This window comes from Gigantopelta aegis, chromosome 14 (genome assembly GCF_016097555.1).
Source record: "Gigantopelta aegis isolate Gae_Host chromosome 14, Gae_host_genome, whole genome shotgun sequence".
NCBI classification, from domain to species: Eukaryota; Metazoa; Mollusca; class Gastropoda; order Neomphalida; family Peltospiridae; genus Gigantopelta; species Gigantopelta aegis.
Genome location: NC_054712.1, coordinates 52,314,492 through 52,337,728, shown reverse-complemented (window position 1 = coordinate 52,337,728; position 23,237 = coordinate 52,314,492).

Genomic DNA, 23,237 nt, shown 5'->3' with positions numbered 1-23,237 from the left:
AGCAAATAAATGGTTCACACCTTGTCTGTGTGTATCTGTGATTGACACATAAATTAGGCCTACCCATGCCACTTCTGACATTTCGTGAGCACCGTGCTGTAGAAGATGGTTGGAAGAACAGATGTTCGGACAGACCCGTGCGAAAGTAAAATACACACTCCAAGATGTGTTCAGCGATAACACCTGTTCGTGCGGTGCCACATAGGGAGGACAATCTGTTATTAAAAAACAAAATGGCAACGAAAAAACGAAAGTGAGTGGGTGGAGAGAGAGAGAGAGAGAGAGAGAGAGAGAGAGAGAGAGAGAGAGAGAGAGAGAGAGAGAGAGAGAGAGAGAGAGAGGGGGGGGGGGGGGGGAAGGAAGGTAAGTAGGTAGGAGAAATAGCGACGAGTAAAACTGATATACCTGTATACAAATTGTTACGTACATGATCGTCAGTAAAAGAAAACAAAATGAAATGAGACAGATTTGCTTTTTAATGCTGAATGTTTATTATTCAAAAGCCGTTGTAAGCAAGTGACGTCCCGATAGCACTGAACTCCCCAGAACTGACTTGATAGGAAACGAAGGAAGGAAATAGTTTATTTAACTACGCACTCGACACATTTTATTTACGGTTATATGGCATAGGACTATAAAGCATTATAGTTTCACATCTGGACTCGGTTGTTAAAAAAAATAGTTTAAATTAACCCTGAGTTAGTATAGTATTTTCCTTTCAATTATTTTTACACAAATACAAAATAAACTTTAGATTGGATTATGTGTGGATATCTTTGCTTGTTATAAATCAAGTTTCAACATCATGTGTTCAGTTATTATTTGTACTGATTCAGTTCTTCGTTTTGAATTTTATTTCTTAACCACTGGTGAAGCTGACTAACACTTAAACAAACGACCCACTTCTACACTTTATTCCTACGAATCAATTCAACTGATTGTTTTTTTCTCGTTCCATCCAGTGCGCCACAACCGGACAAAGGCCGTGGTATGTGTTTTCCTGTCTGTGGGAAAGTGCATATAAAATACCCCTTGCTGCATTAGAAACAATGTAGCGGGTTTCCTCTGATGACTAAGAGTCAGAATTACCAAATGTTTGACATCCAATAACCGATGATTAATTAATCGATGTGCTCCAGTGGTGTCGTTAAACTAAACAATTCTTTCTTTCTTTTATTCCTTTCTTTTATTCCTACAATATCTCGTATCGTATCAAACATATATTTGTTTTCTTTTAGAAAGAAATATTTGAAAATTAATTTTCTGGATAGTGTTGCAGGAATTAGAGCAATATCATATATGCAAATTATATAATTAAATATATTGCAAATAAATTATATTTTGTCATCAAATGGCATTTTAAAAATACTTAAAGACGGCGTTCTGGAGACTGATCCACATTTATATTGAGGTTAAAGCTGATGTTTGATTTTCAAATATATTTTATTGCACTTTGCGTCTCCTTGTCAGAATTAATTACTTTCATTTATAGTATACACATCCGAACTGGATACAGATTAGTCAGCTTATTCATAGCTGTAATTGTCAGTATACATGTACATGTGTATTTGTATTATTTTATCATTCAGAACAAATAATCCGCATTAAGTTTCGTACCGACGCGCGCCAATCTTCGGTATCGATTGGTCATAGTTGTTAATCTACGTCACATAAACACGAATCTCTCTTCATGTTAATATTCAAAAGCGGGGCGCTAAACCAGTTTAAAAATATATCGTATTAAAAATACGACGACATTTTTGTATCCTGCCTATACAAGCAGCTGCGAAAGAACTGGCACACTCCAGAACTTGTGCCCAAGACAGGCGTGCTCTGGACGTGAATGTTAAATTATTTCCAATCCAATCCAAACCATGACAGCGAGTTTATTAAAAGTGTAATTGTGTTTGCAGTTTCCAGTTGTTAAAGATGTTATAATGAAATGATGAAGCTGAATAGTAACTTAAAACATTGTATTATGAAATATATAAAGATTAAAATTATTTTAATAACCACATGTTAGATGTGTTTGTGGAAATGTCTACAATATCTATATAAAGAAACCAATGTTGGTGTTTTAAGATTTAAAATTTAAATTTAAAATTTATTGATTTTCAAAAAATTCTGTTCAAATTTCCCACGATATTTGACAACTTTTGCAAAGAATCTCACGCAGATACGGCGACGTGGTTTAACTTTTTGCTGTTAAAATTCATTTTAAACAGGTTTATGACTTTCTTTAATACTCAATTTAAGAATTTAAAAAAAGAAGAAAAAAAACCAGAAGAAAAAAAGAAAGAAAAAAGAGAGGTTCTATTTATTAATATATTAGCAATGAGATTCATTATGGAAGAACTGAGAACACAGCATCATTTAGTTTCCCACGATTTTGCTTTGAACGGTAAATGCGAAACTATTATTATGACAAAACTATAAGGGAAAAGCGGTGTAAAAATCGAAAGCGAGGCGGGCTCACGTGCGGTAATTGTCGACAAGTCGTTGCCACATGTGTAACGGGTCATCTCCATTCTCGGGGCGTTTTCTGTACTTTTACATGGGAAATTACTTCGTTAATTAGTGCCGCGCACTGTTTACATTTCCCCCTGCTAGATAACTTCCCAACGAGGCATTAAAGTAATCACATTTTCCAGTTGTCAACCCTAACCCAGCGACGTCCCCACGTTTACAAGTGTCTGATGGAACGATAATTTTGAAAGAAAAAACCCGCAGCTATCGGGAAACAATCTTATAGAGTTTCGTTTTCTCTCCCTCTCCTTCCCACGAAAGAATGTAAGAATGGAAGTAATGCCTTACACACTGGTGGTGATATAACATCTAGTGTTGCGAATCGGCCGAAATTTCGTCATCGATCATCAGTTATAATCGATTACAATCAGTTTGTATCAACATATCAACTTTCGATTATACAATGGATTTGGATTAAGAAACATTTACATTGTTAGGAATAAGAACCTATTGCCGTGTCCACACGGTAAGACCGCTACAAATTGCTAATTTTACATTTAATGTACATACAATATTGTTTTCTTTAACTACACATGCAAACAAAATCCAAACCCTAACATATTTACATCAGTTCCATCATTCAAAGTATAGAAACGATTAGTTAACATTACCAACGACGATCCCGTTCTAATCAGTCATTGGAGCAGCACTAATGTATCAACCTCTTCAACACAACTGAACTTCATGTATTATTAATTTTATTTTCAAAAATTATACAGTTCACAGGCATAAAATAAACATGAATACTACAATTTCAAAAGGAGAATCGTATAATTATATAAACAATACAAAGAATAACTCTCGTTAAAGCTCATGGAAATTATTTCACCAGGGACATAAATTTGATAATGACTGGTAAGTCATTTATTATACTTTATTTACACCAATAGCAAATGTGTCGTTTACATTTATATAATTAAGCGTACACATATATTTTCACTTATTTCAATTCACTTTATTTTCGTATGCTTTGCACGACACATTTATAAGAACAAAACGGTCCACAACACCAAATATTAAAATATTAGATAATGTCCCGAGTTTGCAGCCATTGTAAGATGTTTCGTTCCAGCCAGTACACCACGACTGATATTTCAAAGGCCGTGGTATGTACTACCCTGTCTGTTGGATGGTGCATATAAAAGATCCCTTGCTGCTAATCGAAAAGAGTAGCCCATGAAGTGGCGACAGCGGGTTTCCTCTCTCAGTATCTGTGTGGTCCTTTTCCATATGTCTGACACCATATAACCGTAAATAAAATGTGTTGAGTGCGTCGTTAAATAAAACATTTCTTTTTTTTATTGTAAGATGTTTCCGACTAACAGAGCATTTTTGATACTAAAATTACATATTAAATACATTTTCTTGTTTAAAATACCAATCTGTTTATCCAGTGCGTTCGCGGTATATGCTAATATCTGTAGAAGTCTCTTTTCATTTTTACTTCGTAATATACATTATTTCGTACGTACGAAATGTCTATAATATGTAGTTTTAAACAGCACTTAGCAGTAAAGATGTTTCAATGGTGGCAAACTCGGGAAAGGCCCTTTAAACAAAACCAGGAACTATATACACATATATACATTTCGTTTTCACGCGTGATTCGTGTTGAATCCGGTCGCGTTAATCAGAAATGTACATCTCGTCTAATTAACTGTTTTGTGTTATCAGGGACTGACAATCACAGGCGAATCGTAATTGATACGAGGGTTTGAGCTCCAACCTCGACGGAGTTTGCTTCCTAGGATCAGAGAATGTAATATAATAAATACTACATAGTATTTAAAATATGTTAGTGTACGTGGCATTGTGTTAAGCACGTCAAATCACAGTGGTAAAAGACAGATACGAATAAAATGTAAACCAATTCGTTGAATTAAATGCCCCGCCCCAGCCATAAACTGATTTGGTATCATAGTTGTATCAATATAATTATGTTCATGTTAGTGCACGATAAAACTGTTTTTAATTAGATTAAAGTTTAAAACAATTGCACAAAAGAAATATGTGATGTAAATTTCAATGAAAATAATTGTTTCAAAACTTAAATTACCCCCCCCCCCTCCCAATTTAATGTGCTTTCTTAAACATGCTTTAAGATGTGCCAAGTTTCGTTGACCTAAAACATAACCACACACCCCAAATAAAACTAATCCGTTGTTTGTAACAAAAGGTTACTATTTTGTAATCCGTTACTGTTTTATTCTTTATACTCACAATATGAAGTTACTGCTTGAAAAAGATCTGCACTTTGTCAAGTTCTCAATAACAGTTATCGTATTTAAAGGGACATTCCTGAGTTTGCTGAATTGTAAGATGTTTGCGACTAATAAAATATTTCTATGATTAAACTTACATATTAAATACATTTTCTCGTTTAGAATATCAGTGTCTGTATATTCAATGTGTTTCTGGTCGTCTTAATATTTGTAAGAAACCCAAACTGGATTTTGTCTTCAAATAATTTCGTACGTTCCAAAACATTTTTTTTTAGGAAATAAAATGAAATTTAAAGGCATATTGTCACAGACCACTGACTTATTAAATGGCCTAACAACATATTGCGTGAAACATATGTATTTAATTTGTTCCTAAATGTACTTTATTCAACAATCTACGTAACCACCATCATAATCCACTTATTAATAATATTTTGTAAAAAATAATAATTGAATTATGGCAATGGTCCATAATTTAAAAATTAAAATTAATAGCCAGACTTGGTTTCCAAACATTGATATAATTTTAATTTATTATCCGCTTTTGGAGAAATGAGGTCCTTAAATCCGTGACAGTATGCCTTTAACCTAGTACAAATATTAGAACGATAAGAAACACAGCCACTAATATGTTATGCAGACATATATATATGATATGTAATTACAATCGTTAAAAAGTCTGTTAGTCGATAACAACTTAAAAATGCAGCAAACTCAGGAATGTCCCTTTAATAAATATCATAAAAGCAGCATGTGATGTTTTATGGTGTTCATATTCATGATAATGGCGATTTTATCTGTAACGAATTATTTGATTAGATCGCACTACTACTGTTGTTCATTATAAGGTTTGTACAAAAGTGTGGTTTTAGAGCGGGAAGTAATTCATCGGCAGAACACTCGCTTGGTGTGCAAAAGGTCGTACGATCGATTCCCCAAAGTGGACAGAGTAATCGGGCTTATTCTTTCATTCTCTAAGGTAAAGGAATGAAATATTTGTTTAATGTATTGAAGTAAAGTGAACATACAGTTTATAGGCATGGGATGTACATGCACGTAATATTAGTATATATGGCGGGACCAAAGAATTAGGTCGAGAGATCGAGTTTATCGAGTTTTCGAAGTTTTCGAAGTTTGAGTTTTCGAAGGCAGTTATTACTAGTTTGTATAGCAACTCGGCCGGGACCGTCGCTTCAGTCGAGAGATCGAAGTTTTCGAGAGATCGAAGGTGGAGTTATCGGAGTTTGACTGTATAATAAAGTTCACAGGCGGGGAATGGTGCATAATATAAATAGAATATTATAACACAGGTACTTCAATAGCAAATGTGTAGTTTACTAGTTTACATGTGACTGCCTCCACACTAACCATCATTAACCTCTGTCCTGGACAGACAGCCCAAAAGGCTGAGGTGTCTGTCCAGGACAGCGTGCTTAAACCGTGAGAGAGAGAGAGAGAGAGAGAGAGAGAGAGAGAGAGAGAGAGAGAGAGAGAGAGAGAGAGAGAGAGAGAGAGAGAGAGAGAGAGAGAGAGAGAGAGAGAGAGAGAGGAAGAAAGAAAGAAAGAAAGGGGATGTTTTATTTAACGACGCACTCAACACATTTTATTTACGGTTATATGGCGTCGGACATATGGTTAAGGACCACAAAGATATTGAGAGAGGAAACCCGCTGTCGCCACTTCATGGGTTACTCTTTTCGATTAGCAGCAAGGTATCTTTTATATCTACCATCCCACAGACAGGGTAACACATACCACGGAGAGAGAGAGAGAGAGAGAGAGAGAGAGAGAGAGAGAGAGAGAGAGAGAGAGAGAGAGAGAGGAGAGAGAGAGAGAGAGAGAGAGAGAGAAATCGCTAATGCTTTAAGTGCAATAATGGGGAACGCGCAAGACGTTTACACGCATAATTTGACACGGTGTCGCCTTTCCTACCAAACACAGTCCACAAGCGTTCTCTTGGGATAGTTGGATTGTGCGGAAACACATTACATTACTTTAGCAACTCGAAATATGCCAGCTGACGACAGAGTGGGGCAAGAGGGACAGGGGAAGGGGAGACAACTACATCCCATCCGTCCGTCCGCCGGTCTTTCTCTCCATCATAAGACACCCAGAACATTATAATGAAAAACGTAACTGTTGTTTCTGTTAAAAAGAAAAATCTAGATTGGTAATCATTAAAACTGACCAGGCAACAGGTTAATCTACTCCAATAGAATACTTATGCGTAATTAAAACTATTTAATAGATTGAACTATATTTAACATTTTTATCGATAAATATGTATAACCCAATTATTTCAAATTGGTTGGAAGAAAAAATAAATTGTTACGTACGAAATTGTAATACTATTAGGTAAAAAACCCATAATCAACTACTACACAAATTAGGATGGTCAGAAATACATTAATATTCAGATATTCATATTCTAAGAGTGAAAATGTAAGTGTAGTGTAATTGTAATATTTAAAAGGAAGTAACATGAATTTTCAGCCATTACAAGATGTTTCCTACTAACAGTCGTTTTAAAGATTAAAATTATATATCAAATACATAATCTAGAATACCAATGTCTGTATATCCAATGCGTTTGCGGTCGTGTGCTGACACTTGTAGCAGTCATTATTCAGTATTACTTCGTAATATATATACATATACACATACACATATACACACATACACACACACACACACACACACACACACACACACACACACACACACACAGACACACACACACATATATTTGTGAGTACGAAATTACTGGGAGGTAACATCTGGTTTAGGTTACTGGTTTGTTTAGTCAGCACTTTGTTTGTTCAGACGATGATAATTTAAACAAGCAAATGTATTTAATGGAAAGAAAGAAAATGTTTTATTTAACGACGCACTCAACACATTTTATTTACGGTTATATGGCGTCAGACACAGACCACACAGACTTTGAGAGGAAACCCGCTGTCGCCACTACATGGGCTACTCTTTCCGATTAGCAGCAAGGGATCTTTTATTTGCGCTTCCCACAGGCAGGATAGCACAAACCTTGGCCTTTGTTGAACCAGTTATGGATCACTGGTCAGTGCAAGTTGTTTACACCTACCCATTGAGCCTTGCGGAGCACTCACGCAGGGTTTGGAGTCGGTATCTGGATTAAAAATCCCATGCCTCGACTGGGATCCGAACCCAGTACCTACCAGAGCACTCACTCAGGGATGTATTTAATATGTCATTTCAAGCATAAAAAAAGACTCCGTGGGACGTAGCCCAGTAGTAGAGCGCTCACTCGATGCGCGGTCGGTCTGGGATAGATTCCCGTCGGTGAGCCCATTGGACTATTTCTCGTTACAGCCAGTGCACCACGACTGGTATATCAAATGCCGTGGTATGTACTACCCTGTCTGTGGGATGGTGCATATAAAAAATCCCGTAATATCTGTGTGGTCCTTAACCATATGTCCGACGCCATATAACCATAAATAAAATGTGTTGAGTACGTCGTTAAATAAAACATTTCCTTCCTTCCTTCCATTCAGAAACATCACACAATTAGATGCAAACTCAGGACAGTTTCTTTAAGAAAACATCATACATGTGTTGGCTAAAAACATGTTACAATGTCTACAAATTCAGAACGGTCCATTTAATCATTTTTAAAACTATTATGGTGGCGATAACAAACAATGAGAAATTGGTATTAAAGGGACATTCCTGAGTTTGCTGTAATTTTTAAGATGTTATCGACTAACACAGACTTTTTAACGATTGTAATTAAATATTAAATATATGTTTCTGCATAAAATATTAGTGGCTATATATTAAACGTGTTTCTGATCGTTCTAATATTTGTACTAGGTTAAATTTCATTTTATTTTTTAAATTCTTTTTTTTTCGAACGTACGAAATTATTTGAAGACAAATCCAGTTTAGGCTTCTTACAAATATTAAGACGACCAAAACTACATTGAATATACAAACACTGATACGCTAAACCAGAAAATATATTTAATATGTAAGTTTAATCGTAGAAATATTTTATTAGTCGGAAACATGTTACAATGCAGCAAACTCAGGAATGTCCATTTCATAAAAAATCATACATGTATTGTCTAAAAACATGTTGCAATGTCTACAAATTCAGAACGATCCATTTAATCATTTTTAAAACTATTATGGAGGCGATAACAAACAATGAGAAATTGGTCTTTAAAGTCGCAATCTCTAGTTTGAACATGTGAAAATGGACACTAAGTTTGGTTAATCTTCAAACCTCTAACACATGGATAAAGTTACAATAGCGTGAAACAGGAGTCTGTTACGTTCAAATGAGGAAATCAACTCCAAAAGAATAGACTACAGCTCGTCTCCATAACCTTTACTTGTCAGAGGTACACGCGTATTGTAGCATTATGACCATAAACACTTCATATGCATGGAAATGGATATACTAAACAATGAAATATAAGTACTGTCTGATTTCAGTTTTAAAAACCTAGCTTTAATAGTGAAAAATACACCGTAGTGTTTAAAAACTAAGGTCTGTCACTCTAATTCTTTAAAACAATAATGGTGGCAATAACAATGATAAATTAGTATTAAAACTGTATTTTTCCACAGAGGTCTCCCTCGTTAAGTCTAATATGACAGCCGTGCACATCATCTCCCTTTTTAGTTCCAAACAAAGACGTCAGCAATGGTGTTAATAAACGTATTAAACAGCTCCACTCGGTGACGAGTTCTGTTTACACAGTTTTACGGAATTTAACGAATAATTAACGATGTCTGACAAGACGATCATACACGCTGCCGAAAAATAACGAACGAGGTTTTCTGTCCTTTAAGAAACCGTATTGACTTCGGCCGCGGCAAAAATGTTCTTCCCAACCAATCGAGAACAGGTTGACTTCTCGTTGATTAATCGTCAATCAAGAGGTGATTAAAAGCGGCCACTGATCCGAAGAATAACGCTAATATTGCGCCAATTTTTCGGAAGAAAGCCGATCAAAAATATGCCGCTACAACACGCGGACAAGTCATAAAGACTCCGCCAGAACCAACCATCCGATAATCCAAACGCAAACACCGATGCCAACAATCTGTTTACTTTGTGTAATCCTGGAAAGGCTTTATATCTAATTTAAATTATACAACGAATTGAGCACCAAATTGGGCGGAAATAATGGACAGAATTCCAAGTCTTCTTGCCGAAATTTGCATGTGAAATGTGCGAAAGCGAACTCTCACAGCTGTCTGGTAGTTGAGGACATAATTTTTGAAACGCGGGGCACGATCCCGGGATTTTGGTCCTTCAGAAGGGATATTCTTGCCAACTGGTCCAAAGTTTTCTCATTTTTACAAGAAGACAGGTTTTTTATTCTTTTTTTTTTTAAATGTGTATCTACACGACATGTGTGATGGGATGTAGCTCGGCAGTAGAGCGCTCGCCTGAGGTGCGAAGGGTACCAGGATCGATCGCTCTGCCCATAAGCGTACAAGACGAGGGTCATTCTCTTCCAGAGTATTTTTTTTTTTTTTTTTTTTTTTTTTTTTTTTAAAGAAAATTCGCTTGGAACTGGAGGTTTTAATCCAGTGAATCTCCCCCTGCCCCCTACACACACGCTTGGGATAAAAAGCAGAAAGATATATTTTACATATACTTATGGGCTTTCGGACAAAAACGATGGAGACGTTCGCTCAAAATGAGCTGGCGTGAAAACTGTTCATCATTCTACTCACAATATTAGTTGTAATCCATGTAAAAATACCTTGCGATTCGTTTGGAACCGTATATAGCTGTTTGGTTGTAATTCCAGATTCGGGCATTTTCCTTTAATTCAGGCAAACATCATCCATCCATCCATCCACCCCGCCACCTCCCTACATACATTAAAAATGGAAGCCCGTACGCCTATGACCTTGTCACCCTGTTCTCCGCCACGTGTACATCGAAGGCCTACAGTCATGACCATAGGGAAAGTGGATGCCAAATATATCTTTCTACTTTTTTTCCAGGCGGGTGTGCAGTTGGGGAGGGAGGTTCGCTGGTCGAAAACCTCCTGCTGTAAGCGAATTTTCTTTTTAAGGTTTTTTTTTGAGGAACTTGACTCGAACCCCTATAGAAACTTCGCTTGCGACAGTGTTAACCTCCCCCACCCCATCCCTACAATCCCTCCCCCCTCTCTCTCTTCCTCTCTCTCTCTACCATGTGTCAAAATAATGTTTAGGGCCTGACAGGCCTTACCGCTTCGTATTGTCTTGAAAGTGAGTTTAACATACTGTTTTTATATGAATTGAAATGTTTGATTGTTTTGTTTTTGCTTTTTTTTGGTGGGTGGGGTGAGGGGGGGGGTACGGGAGGGGGACGGGGTGGAACATGCGATTTATATGCGTGCGTGTGTTGTGTATTCTGTGTGTGTGCGAGCGTGTGTTTATAAAGCATCTAAAATAACTAAATAATGCATAGTTTGCTTCTTTCTTTCTTTATTCATACATACATTCATTTATTTTAATTATTTCAAGCTTTTAAAAAAAAGAGAAAAACTTTCACTATTAGTGCCAAGTATTTGCGATTAATCGAACTGGACGTATTTTGATGAAGCAAACTTCCAAAGAAAATGGCACAATCTGAGAGATCTAAAAACCTCCGCTCCCCTGCTGTTACCAAAGCGCCGGCAAGATGGTCATATTTCTCGAAATACAAATTCGTTTGTTTTATCTCTTTATCAACCTGTTACTTACAGGAAACGGTTAAATTTTCGCCAAAAAATTCACGACATTTACGGCAGGGGAACACTGTAGCTTTCGAAAGAAATAATCTGCAACAGATGTAGATGGCTCTTTACACGCGAACGCGGAAAGGCAAGCGGCGTTCGCACATAAAACATAATGTTTCCTCAATTTGGCTACATTTTTTACACTTATCTTTTGCTTAAACCGCACACGACGTCTGTACCGATATCTGGCGAATAAATTTCTAAAGGGAAATGAGCAGGTTTAATCTTGACCATCGCTTGCAAAACGTAATGATGTCAAAGCCCTTGAAACAGCGTGCTATTCTAATGTCCATCGGTTTCTTTCTTCTTCGTTTTCTTTTTTTCTCCCTCCCGAAATTAATGAGCACTGCAATTAGAAACATCCCGCGGTGTGATCAAAGACTTTCTGGTTTTCGTTTGTATGGTTGCTATATCTGAAGATCTCCCGCCTTCTTCCGACAAGTTATTGATTTCAAAAAACAAAAATTACACGAAAAAAAGGTTAACACATGCAGTATGATTTAAAAACAGGAAGAGTTATGGCTGTCAGCTTTCAAAGAAGAAAAACTGTGATATATTGTTAACATATTTTGTTTTGAATGAAATGTATAATTAACACGTGGGGATGTATCGGAAATTAATTTATGATGTGCAAACGTTCTTGTGGATTAAACATAATTAAGATATTAAAGAAAAGTATTCCCAGAGCAATGAATGGCTTACAGCAAGCGACAAGAAAGATAAAAGTTGCGGAAGTTAAATAAAAGTTGCGGAAGTTAGATAAAATTGCCTGCAGGGTAAATTGGGGTATGCCATTTTTTTACTGTTCGGATTTAGTGTGATGGTGGTGGCTGATTTCCTCTTAGACTATATGTTAAAATATTTATTTGTTTTGTTTAACGACACCACTAGAGCACATTGATTTATTAATCATCGGCTATTGGATGTCAAACATATGATAATTTCGACATATAGTCTTAAAGAGGAAACCCGCTACATTTTTCCATTAGTAGCAAGGGATCTTTTATATGCATTACCCCACAGAGAGGATAACACATACCCCGGCCTTTTATATACCAGTTGTGGCGCACTGGCCGGAACGAGAAATAACCCAATGGGCTCACCGACGGGGGTCGATCTTAGACCGACTGTGCATAAAGCGGGCGCTTTATTACTGGGCTATGTCCCGCACAGAATCATGTTACAATCATCAGATGTTTCACATCCAATAGCCGATGTTTAATAAATCATGTTACAATCATCAAGTGTTTCACATCCAATAGCCGATGTTTAATAAATCAATACAGAATCATGTTACAATCATCAGATGTTTCACATCCAATAGCCGATGTTTAATAAATCAATACAGAATCATGTTATAATCATCAGATGTTTCACATCCAATAGCCGATGTTTAATAAATCATGTTACAATCATCAGATGTTTCACATCCAATAGCCGATGTTTAATAAATCAATACAGAATTTAACTTTTAAATGTCAAGCGCTCTATCACTGAGCTACAGACTGGCCCTAGACAGGTGTTTAACAACACCACTAGAGCACATTGATTTATTATTCATCGGCTATTGGATGTCAAACGTTTATTTGAGGAAACTCGCTATTTTATTCCATTAGCAGCGAGGTGTCTTTTACATGCATTCCCCCCACAGACAGGACAGCACATGCCACGGCCTTTGATATGCCAGTCGTGGGGCACTGGTTTGGACGATAAAAAAGATCTGAAAATGGATCCACTTAGGTGATTCGACCCTACGACGGAAGCACCCCAGGCGAGCGCTCTACCTACTGAGCTAGATTCCACCCATCGACAGGTGTAATGCCAACATTATAAAAACAAGTATCCAAAATAAAACACTACATTTGATTGGCAGAAATGCGTTTGTGAAAGACTAACCAGGCTGGTTGCCCTGTCTCGTGACCAGTTCAAATCCGGTACGTGCACGTGTCAAAACGCGGACCTACACCAGTGCCATCACGAGACCGTTAGACTGGTCATCCCTCGTTTGCACTGTGCCAAACTGGCAGCAGGAGTGAAACAACCCTCTAATAGGTTTTTCTTCCGCCTGCCTGGGTTTTAACTGAAGCGTAGTATTTCCAAAAGTACCAGTTAATAACCATTAGTTTACAGAAATATGCTGAAAATTGTCTTCAGACTATTAAGACAGCACCACACCATTCCTCCTGTCGTTCTTAATTATAACATCTTAATAATAATAATAATAATAATAATAATAATATAACGGTTTAGGAAATAGGATTTCTTCAAAAAGTTAAAATAAAATTAAGTAATGTGTTTCCAAATTTACTGATATAGAACAACAACAAACCAACAATAACAACGCCCCCCAAAAAAAATACCCCAAAAAGAAGAAAACAAAAACCAAAACAAGAAAAACCAAAACAAACAAACACCCCCCTCCAAAAAACAAAAACAACACCAACACAAAAAAAAACCCAACAAACAACCCCAAAACACAAACCCACGCTTTTAAAAAAATATATTATACCCTAAAGGGGTTCAAACTGAATAATTATAAATAAAGTAAAGAAAACTAAAATAGTCTTTGCGTTTCTTTTGTTAGTCGGTATAGTTCTTTGATAATTTCAAACAGAGAGTATTTATGTTTTGAAGTTACTTGTTATTTTTTATTATTGAATAGCATGTATTGTTCGTCATCCATGCAAGTTATGTGGTAGATAATTAAAAAAAATTAAAAATTGTAAGCCAGCTTTTTTTATATTTTTTTTATTATTATTATTTTTTTTTTTTAAAGTTATTATTATTTTTTGTGTTTGTTGTTTTAGTCTTTTTTTTCAATTGTTTTAATTTTTTTGATTTTTAGTAGTAATTTTAATTTGTTGTTGTTATTTTTCAATGTTTTTTTGTCTTTTTTCTATTTTAACCTTAATGAGAAAGTACAATTTAAAGAGGGCAATGTACATCAAGTGGAACACATTCTACCGCATTCATGTTAATTTTTTTTTTTTTAATTTATGTACAAAAACGTTACTCATTCCCACAAACAAATTATCAGAACAACAAAAAATATTTTACTTACTTTGATTTACATGATTCTTTGATGTGTAATTAGGCGAGTTTGTGTAATCTGACTTCCTATACGAAAACACGATGTTACAAACTAAATACCACATGCACCTGTCGTGACGTTAGTTACAAAGTGACAGGGCACGGAATTATAATTTTACTGTCGGCTACACAAGTGTTTAGGTTTTCGTTCCGATACATTTAGAAGCACAGCATTTCAAAACCGTTGTTTATTTTCTTCTCTATTTTTGTTTTTTACATCCATGATTTATTTTTCAGCAATTGCGTTACTTTATTTTAATAAACATAGGCGTCGGTAGATGTCGGCAACTCGAAGGGCAAATTATTAAACCACGCGCACGCGCACACGCACACACGCGCACACGCGCACATATACACATACGCAAACAAACACACACACACACACACACACACACACACACACACACACACACACGCACACACACACACTCCACATAATTGTTATTTTAAAATGCTACATACACGAAGAATTATACACTACATTCTAGTGAACTGTCGGAGTAAAAATATATATATTATTAAAAAACAAAATGCACATTTAGATTGCCTTTCAACTGGGGGGATGCATGCCTTGGCCCCTCCAATTTGAGATTGGAGGTGGTGGGTGGGTGGGGGTTTCAATGCCTACACCTACACTCTCCCAGCTTCAGACGCCGTTGATAAAAACATTTGAATGCAGTAGCTTGTTCTTTGTTTATCCATCTTGGGATCGTATCCCGTGTTAAAAATATACATCATAAATGTTTAATAAGCGGTTATTAGGCATCTTCAATACAAAGGCTATTTGCAACACTGAATCTAGAAAATCAGAAAGAAGGAAGAAATAAAGACAGAAAGAAACATTTTAACGACGCATCGAATACGCTGTTATTTACGATTTTATAACATCGGGATATGGTTACGGGCCACACACATACAGAGAGAAGAAACCAGTTGCCACCACGCCATGGACTCTCTTTTTTATTAACAGCAAGGAATCTTTTATATGCACTACTCCACAGACAGGATAGTACATGTCACCAATGGTCCACCAAACGGAGCTAAATCGTACACCAATCTGGCCTCAGATTACAGTTATCTTCCCATTTGGTTGTCCAAAATCCGGAAGTTTCACCGCGCAAGTAGTCTGCTGTTTGACTGTGATTATTTCATGGCAGACAGCTATGAAGTGGCAACTGTTTGACTGAAGTGACAGGGGATAGCATGTAGTTTGTAAACATGTGTAACTTGTTGACATTGAAGACTTGTTTGTGGTAATTCCGGCCCATGCAAAAGTAGTGCTTTTTGTGTAAAATGGGTGTACTCCGGCCTGGTTTAGAGGGTGTGTCTGTTTAAACCAATATGCTGGGAGAAAGAGCTGGACAACAGGGGTTGTCCTTTTCAGGGTATGTGTCCCCCATGCAGGCAAAGGTACATACAAAACTTCACGGGCCTGCTGATATTAATAAAAATGTTATAGCCACTAAGGCTATATAGAAACATATAGCGAAATTAATTGTGGTCTGAGGCCTGATATAGTTCACACATTACACCGGTTAAATGCTTGATTCTGATGAAAGTATTATAACCAGAGAGGTGAAATTACACAGACTGATTGTGCATACCACAAGGAATATGAAAACTAATTTATTTATTTTCTAAATATTTTATTAAATAAAAAACATTTTTTTTTTGAATTTATTAAAAATTAAAATTAAAATTTTCAACTTTTAAATTTCAGTATCCTCCAAAATAGCATAAAATGACCTCTGATGTTACTACAGGTTGTTGCAATATTTTTTAACAGTTTTGAGCTAATAATTTGGTAAAAAAGAGCAAAAGTTTGGATTTTGTTAGTCAATATTGAGATTTTAATTTTTTTTACATATTGAATTTTAATGAGTTTTCTCAATTATTGCAATTGGACAGAAGATCTAAATATAATGAATATATCACTACTAAATGTAATTAAACACTTTAAATAAATAGTATACAGTTTTTAACAAGATTAAGTACTCTAATAATACAATTCACCTACATTTATGTAAATTACACACTTCAGTCATTTTTCAAAAATGGTCTTTTATCCTTAGAAAATCTAATAGGCTAATATTCTATGCTGTCTGAATGTATTTATTGTGTTCAGTAATCAGATGCTGGTATACTTGTCAAGTTTATTGCAGAAAATGTGCCAAAAAGGTTAACATTTGGCTTGTAATACATATGGCAGAATAATCCATAATGCATATTCAGTGGTCATTACTACAAACATCCTTCCAATCAAGAAATACTACACTGAGGTATCCCAGACACTGGCACATGACTACACTTGTTAACAGTTATCACTGGAAACTGAAAAATATGGTGCAAGTACCTCTTGGTAGGATTTATATCAGCATTTTGTAACAAAATCTTCATTTTCAAAGTTGTCGTCAACAAAAAAAATATTATGGTGTATACCTAAGTAATATCTGTAGGGCATATTCATATTAATATGCATTTATATGGACTGTTTTGCCTTTTACAAAGTGGCTACATGTCTAATACAGTAAATGAAGTAGATTAAGTAAATACAGCAGGTCAAAATTGAATATGAGGCCTATCATGTCTAATTTTCCCTGAAATTAGTGTGTAAACATTTGTTGCAAATGGCCCCAATTTTGTGACTTTCACCATCCCTCTGACACATTTCTAATAATGTATCATGAATTCAGTCACCATATCTTTACTAAGCCTCCACTTATCATATCTAAAATGCAAAATTTTACAGTTTTAGATTTTTTTGTTTTTCAAAAATTTAAATTTAAGTTTAATATTTAATTAAAAATGAAGTAAAATCTAATGATTGATTTTTTTTCCTTTAAATATTTCAAAATCTTTCCAAGACAACACTGTGCAGATAGAACATATGTAGAAGAAAAAATAGCTGCTCATTGTATGAAGAAATTCCAAAATTTGATAAAGTTATTACATTTTGAAGTTGGTGTCCCTCAAGCTTCCATTGCTAAAATTGGCCATGGCAAGGCACTGTGGTAGGTGTTTTAACACAGCCTCTGTATACTCTCAGTTTAAAGGTGACATACCGATACTTACCGAGCATTGCTTTAATATGTATATCATTGGAATGCATTAGTGTGGTCCAGTTTTTAGGGGGAAAAATTGACTGATAGGCCTCAGATTACAGTTATCTTCCCATTTGGTTGTCCAAAATCCGGAAGTTTCACCGCGCAAGTAGTCTGCTGTTTGACTGTGATTATTTCATGGCAGACAGCTATGAAGTGGCAACTGTTTGACTGAAGTGACAGGGGATAGCATGTAGTTTGTAAACATGTGTAACTTGTTGACATTGAAGACTTGTTTGTGGTAATTCCGGCCCATGCAAAAGTAGTGCTTTTTGTGTAAAATGGGTGTACTCCGGCCTGGTTTAGAGGGTGTGTCTGTTTAAACCAATATGCTGGGAGAAAGAGCTGGACAACAGGGGTTGTCCTTTTCAGGGTATGTGTCCCCCATGCAGGCAAAGGTACATACAAAACTTCACGGGCCTGCTGATATTAATAAAAATGTTATAGCCACTAAGGCTATATAGAAACATATAGCGAAATTAATTGTGGTCTGAGGCCATCTCTAATCAGGCCATTCCCAGTCTGGAGCTCCACGCGGTAACACGTGTTTGTTTCGCTTGTGCACACTGCACGTGCTTTCGTGTGCTCGACTTGGGGGTCCTTCATTTCGTTGTTTTTGTCAGCGAAATGAAGTTTACTTCTGGGATGTATGCGGCCATTGGAACTGATTGAACGCTGGAACGCTTCTCGTTTCGACAGTCTGCACCACCGGGTTGGATTCTTTTTTAGCGAGATTCCTTGCCTCCACGTCATTTCTCCGTTTGACTGTCGACTTGGGTTTTTTCGTGACTCGTATGACGGCCATTCTGCAGAACGCCACGGTTGTTCGCGTTTAGTCTCTACATGTCCGAGCCTGTCCTTGCAGCACTGGAAGATTGACCCGCCCCACTCTAAGAAGAAATAGGAAGCGGAGTCGGCCCCTACTACTCTTTTTTTCTAGACTTTACCTTGCTTTATAGTGATACCATCTCGTATCCTCCGGAGTCGGGCCCGTCCGCACCACTATACCAACCCATGACGACTGGACTATACCCTAGTCTGATACTCTCTCTCGTTCAGACGGATCCGGCTTCTCAAGATCTGTATTTCAGCACAGCACTAAACCTTCAACGTCTATCGACTGTCAATCTAGGGGTTTTCTTGACGGGATGCAACCCATCTCGTCCCTTTAAGCTGTGCACCCAAACGGCCTTAACGAGGCCACTCGCGTGGACATATCGATCGGACTTTAAACTTTTAGATCTGCGTTCAAAATTTTATGTCGAAATTACTTCTTTTTTTAAAAAATATTATTAAATAGTCCGATCCTCTCTTCTTTCTCTTATTTAGTTTTGGAATGTCCTTCTAAAATGCTCCAAATTATGTAAATATTCGGCCGAGCAGTCAATTCTTTTTATTTTTGGCGTGTAACCTTTTTATTTTTTTTATTTATTCTATTAACTTTTTTACTAATTGCTATTTTCAAAATTCTGCCCATTTTCACCCCCCCCCCCCCCCCCCCCCCATCCCGAGTCAGGCCACCGATCTTATCGGAGGTCGGACTCGGGATGGGCGTGTTCGAAACCCTAGTGGTATATGGGCACGTTAAACTAGTTATCATCATCATCATCTAATCAGGCAGGCGCTTTATCACTGGACTTCGTCCCGCCACCTAGAACATGGAAACAGATATTGAAGGAAGGAAGGATATGTTTTATTTAACGACGCACGACACATTTTGGTTACGGTTATATGGCGTCGAACATATAGTTAAGGACCACACAGATATTAGAGAGGAAACCCGCTGTCGCCACTTCATGGGCTACTCTTTTCGATTAGCAGCAAGGGATCTTTTATATGCACCATCCCACAAACAGGATAGTACATACCACGGCCTTTGTTACACCAGTTGTGGAGCACTGGCTGGAACGAGAAATAACCCAATGGACTCACCGATGGGGATCGATCACGAACACCCTAAGATGATTTCATTAGCATAGGCGTGCTAGACGGGGGTGGGGGTGGGTGTGGCGGTGGAGGTGGGGTGGGTCAGGGGTCCCACTAGTGCTGGAGCAAATCCTCAAATTCGAGCAAAAACGATAGAGATATTCGGACAAAATGAACTGGCGTAAAACCTTTTCCCCATGTATTTCCATCATTCTACTCACAATATTAGTTATAATCCATGTAAAAATGCGATGTGATTCATTTGCATCTCTATATACCTGTTTGGTAGTAATGCTAATATGAATAAATGTTGTTATCCTGATTCGGGCATTTTCTTTTAATTCGGGAACAAATCAGCCACAGGACCACCCAGCTATTGAGAGAGGAAACCCGCTGTCGCCACTTCATTGGCTACTCTTTTCGATTAGCAGCAAGGGATCTTTTATATGCACTATCCCACATACTGAGTAGTACATACCACGTCCTTTGATATGCCAGTCGTGGTGCATTGGCTGGAACGAGAAATAGCCCAATGGACCCATCGACGGGGATCGATCCCAGACCGACCGCGCATTGAGCGAGCCCTTTACCACTGGGCTACGTCCCGCCACGCTATGTTTATTAGTTTGAGTTAATTTTCAATATTGATTTTAGAAAGCGATATCTCTAATTTTCTCTCTTTCGCAGCGTTACCATGTGTCATTTCACACCATGTCAATATTTTTGAATATATTTAGCAACATTAGACATGATCGAAAATGTCAGCTAATATATTGATTGTTGGCGATAAGCATCTATATTACAATTACAGTGTAAACTCATACTTTTTGCAATTCGTTTTTATTATGCAATATGCCAACAGTTTAATTTTCATTAAACTGACGACCGTTGGCTGGATAAAGTAACCAAAGAGAGAGAGATGGAGAAAGAAAGACAAAGAGAGAAAGAGAGAGAGAGAGAGAGCGAGAGAGAGAGAGACAGAGAGACAGAGAGAGAGGGAGAGAGAGATAGACAGAGAGGGACACAGAGAGAGAGAGAGAGAGAGAGAGAGAGAGAGAGAGAGAGAGAGAGAGAGAGAGAGAGAGAGAGAGAGAGAGAGAGAGAGAGAGAGAGACAGAGACAGAGACAGAGACAGAGAGAGACAGAGTGCATATTAAATATCCCTTACTGCTTTATTGTTGGAAGTAGTATTTGTGGCAACAGCGAGTTTCCTCTTTCCCTCCATCTACCAAATGTAGAAATAACCATACCAAATGGCCGTAATTTAAAATGTCCTGAAATATCGTCAAACCAAATGTCTCTCCTTTCCGTTGACTAATATTTGTTTTTACAAAAAATACCCAAAAGACAAAGTATTTCTAAAACACAGAAAACAAATCACATCAATCTGATTTTTTCCAACACGTGGAATTCAAATTGAGCGCCCGCCAACTAGCGTGCAACATTTTCGCGCCCAATCATCATCGTGGAAGACTTGCAATTTGAAAATTGCCGAGCGGAAAAGCCGTATCGAGATAATATCAAAGGAAATAGAGTGTGCACACGTAAAACACTGCTTGTCAGCGAGAATCGCAGATAAAGTCATTTTCAAAATGTGTAGAAATACATATCGTCACGTGACAGACAAAAAACTAGACAAATATATATATAAGCATGGGCGTATTTGAGTTGGACAGGTGGAATAGAATAGAACAGAACAGAACAGAACAGAACAAACTAGACTGGGCTAGACTAGACAGACTAGACTAGACTAGACTAGAATTAACTAGAATAGAAAATAATAGTATAGAATAAAATAAATAAATACTAGTAATAATAGTAATAAAATAAATAAATAAAATAAAATGAAATGAACTGAACTGAACTGAACTGAACTGAACTGAACTGAACTGAACTGAACTGAACTGAATTGAACTGAATTGAATTGAATTGAATTGAATTGAATTGAATTGAATTGAATTGAATTGAATTGAATTGAAATGAAATGAAATAAAATAAGATAAAATGTTAAATAAAATAAATAAAATAAAATAAAATAAAATAATTTATAATCAAACGAACACAAAAATATTTCCACCAAAAAGAAGATGAAACAGATGAAAGAAAAGAAGAGAATACAGACAGACAGACAGACAGACAAACAGACACAGACGAAGCTATATCAGTGTGATACCTAGCCTTAAGTAACTAGGGGGCAGTAAAAGAAGAATCAGATAGAATTTTATTTTGTTTAATCAACGGCAGGGGGGGGGGGGGGGGGGGGGGGTGTCACTGGCCCCTAGTGCTGGAGCAAAACCTCAAATTCTGACAAAAATTATAAAGATATTCTGGCAAAATGTGCTAACATGTATTTCCATCATTCTACCCTCAAAAGTGGTTTTAATTTGTTTGCAACCCTATATACCTGTTTGGTAGTAATGCTAATATGAATAAATGTTGTCCAGATTCAGGCAGAAACCAGCCTGCCTCCCCCCCCCTACAATAATGATCAACTGCTACTGAATGTAAAACGTTTGGTAATTCTTATAACCAATCCTAAAGAAAATCTGCTGCGTGTTTCGTTTCTTTTTTGTAATTAGCAACAAAGGGTCTTTTATATGCACACATACCACTTCATTTGTTATTCTGGTTGGGACGAGGAAAAACCCAATCGAAAAATAGGATCCACCGAAGGGGCTGGATCCTACTGTTAAAGCAGCCCAAACTAATAGTTAAATCATCGGCTTTTAGGCCGGTCGGTACAGGGATCGCATCCTGGTACCAGTTCCAACTCAAGGTGAGGTCATAGCTCCATATTATATCAACCTCTAGACAATGGCATGCCTAAATAACTGAAGCGTATATCCAGGACAGCGTGTTTTTTACTTTGGTTGGATTAAGTGCAAAGATATATCAAATCACCTATCTCATGGTCCATTCCTTAACGTGGTGAGCTAGCTTGTATAATATTATGTCAATGGCTCGGAGAACTATGCCAGCTGGAGCATCAGCTCCTGGTAGGGTCACCCAAGCTGGACTGGTCAAAGGGTAGAGACTAGACTAACATGGACCGGACAGACAGAGGACGTGAGTCAAGAAAGACAACTGTCTAGGAGAAGCAAACTCCAAAATCAAAACTGGGCTGGAGAGGCTCAGAATCCTAGTAAGGAAACTCTCTTAGAAGAAGGAAACATCCAAACTCAAGCCAAGTCTACTGAAGTCAGAGTACAGAAGCTATGCATAAACATTAGCGTGGAAACCGAAAGGAAATGTCTGTACATGCACCAAGCTCTGTGATCATATCAAATCACCAATATAATTTTTTTTTTTAAATGTTTTATTTAACGACGCACTCAACACATTTTATTTACGGTTATATGGCGTCAGACATATGGTTAAGGACCACACAGATTTTGAGAGGAAACCCGCTGTCGCCACTACATGGGCTACTCTTTCCGATTAGCAGCAAGGGATCTTTTATTTGCGCTTCCCACAGGCAGGATAGCACAAACCATGGCCTTTGTTGAACCAGTTATGGATCACTGGTCGGTGCAAGTGGTTTACACCTACCCATTGAGCCTTGCGGAGCACTCACTCAGGGTTTGGAGTCAGTATCTGGATTA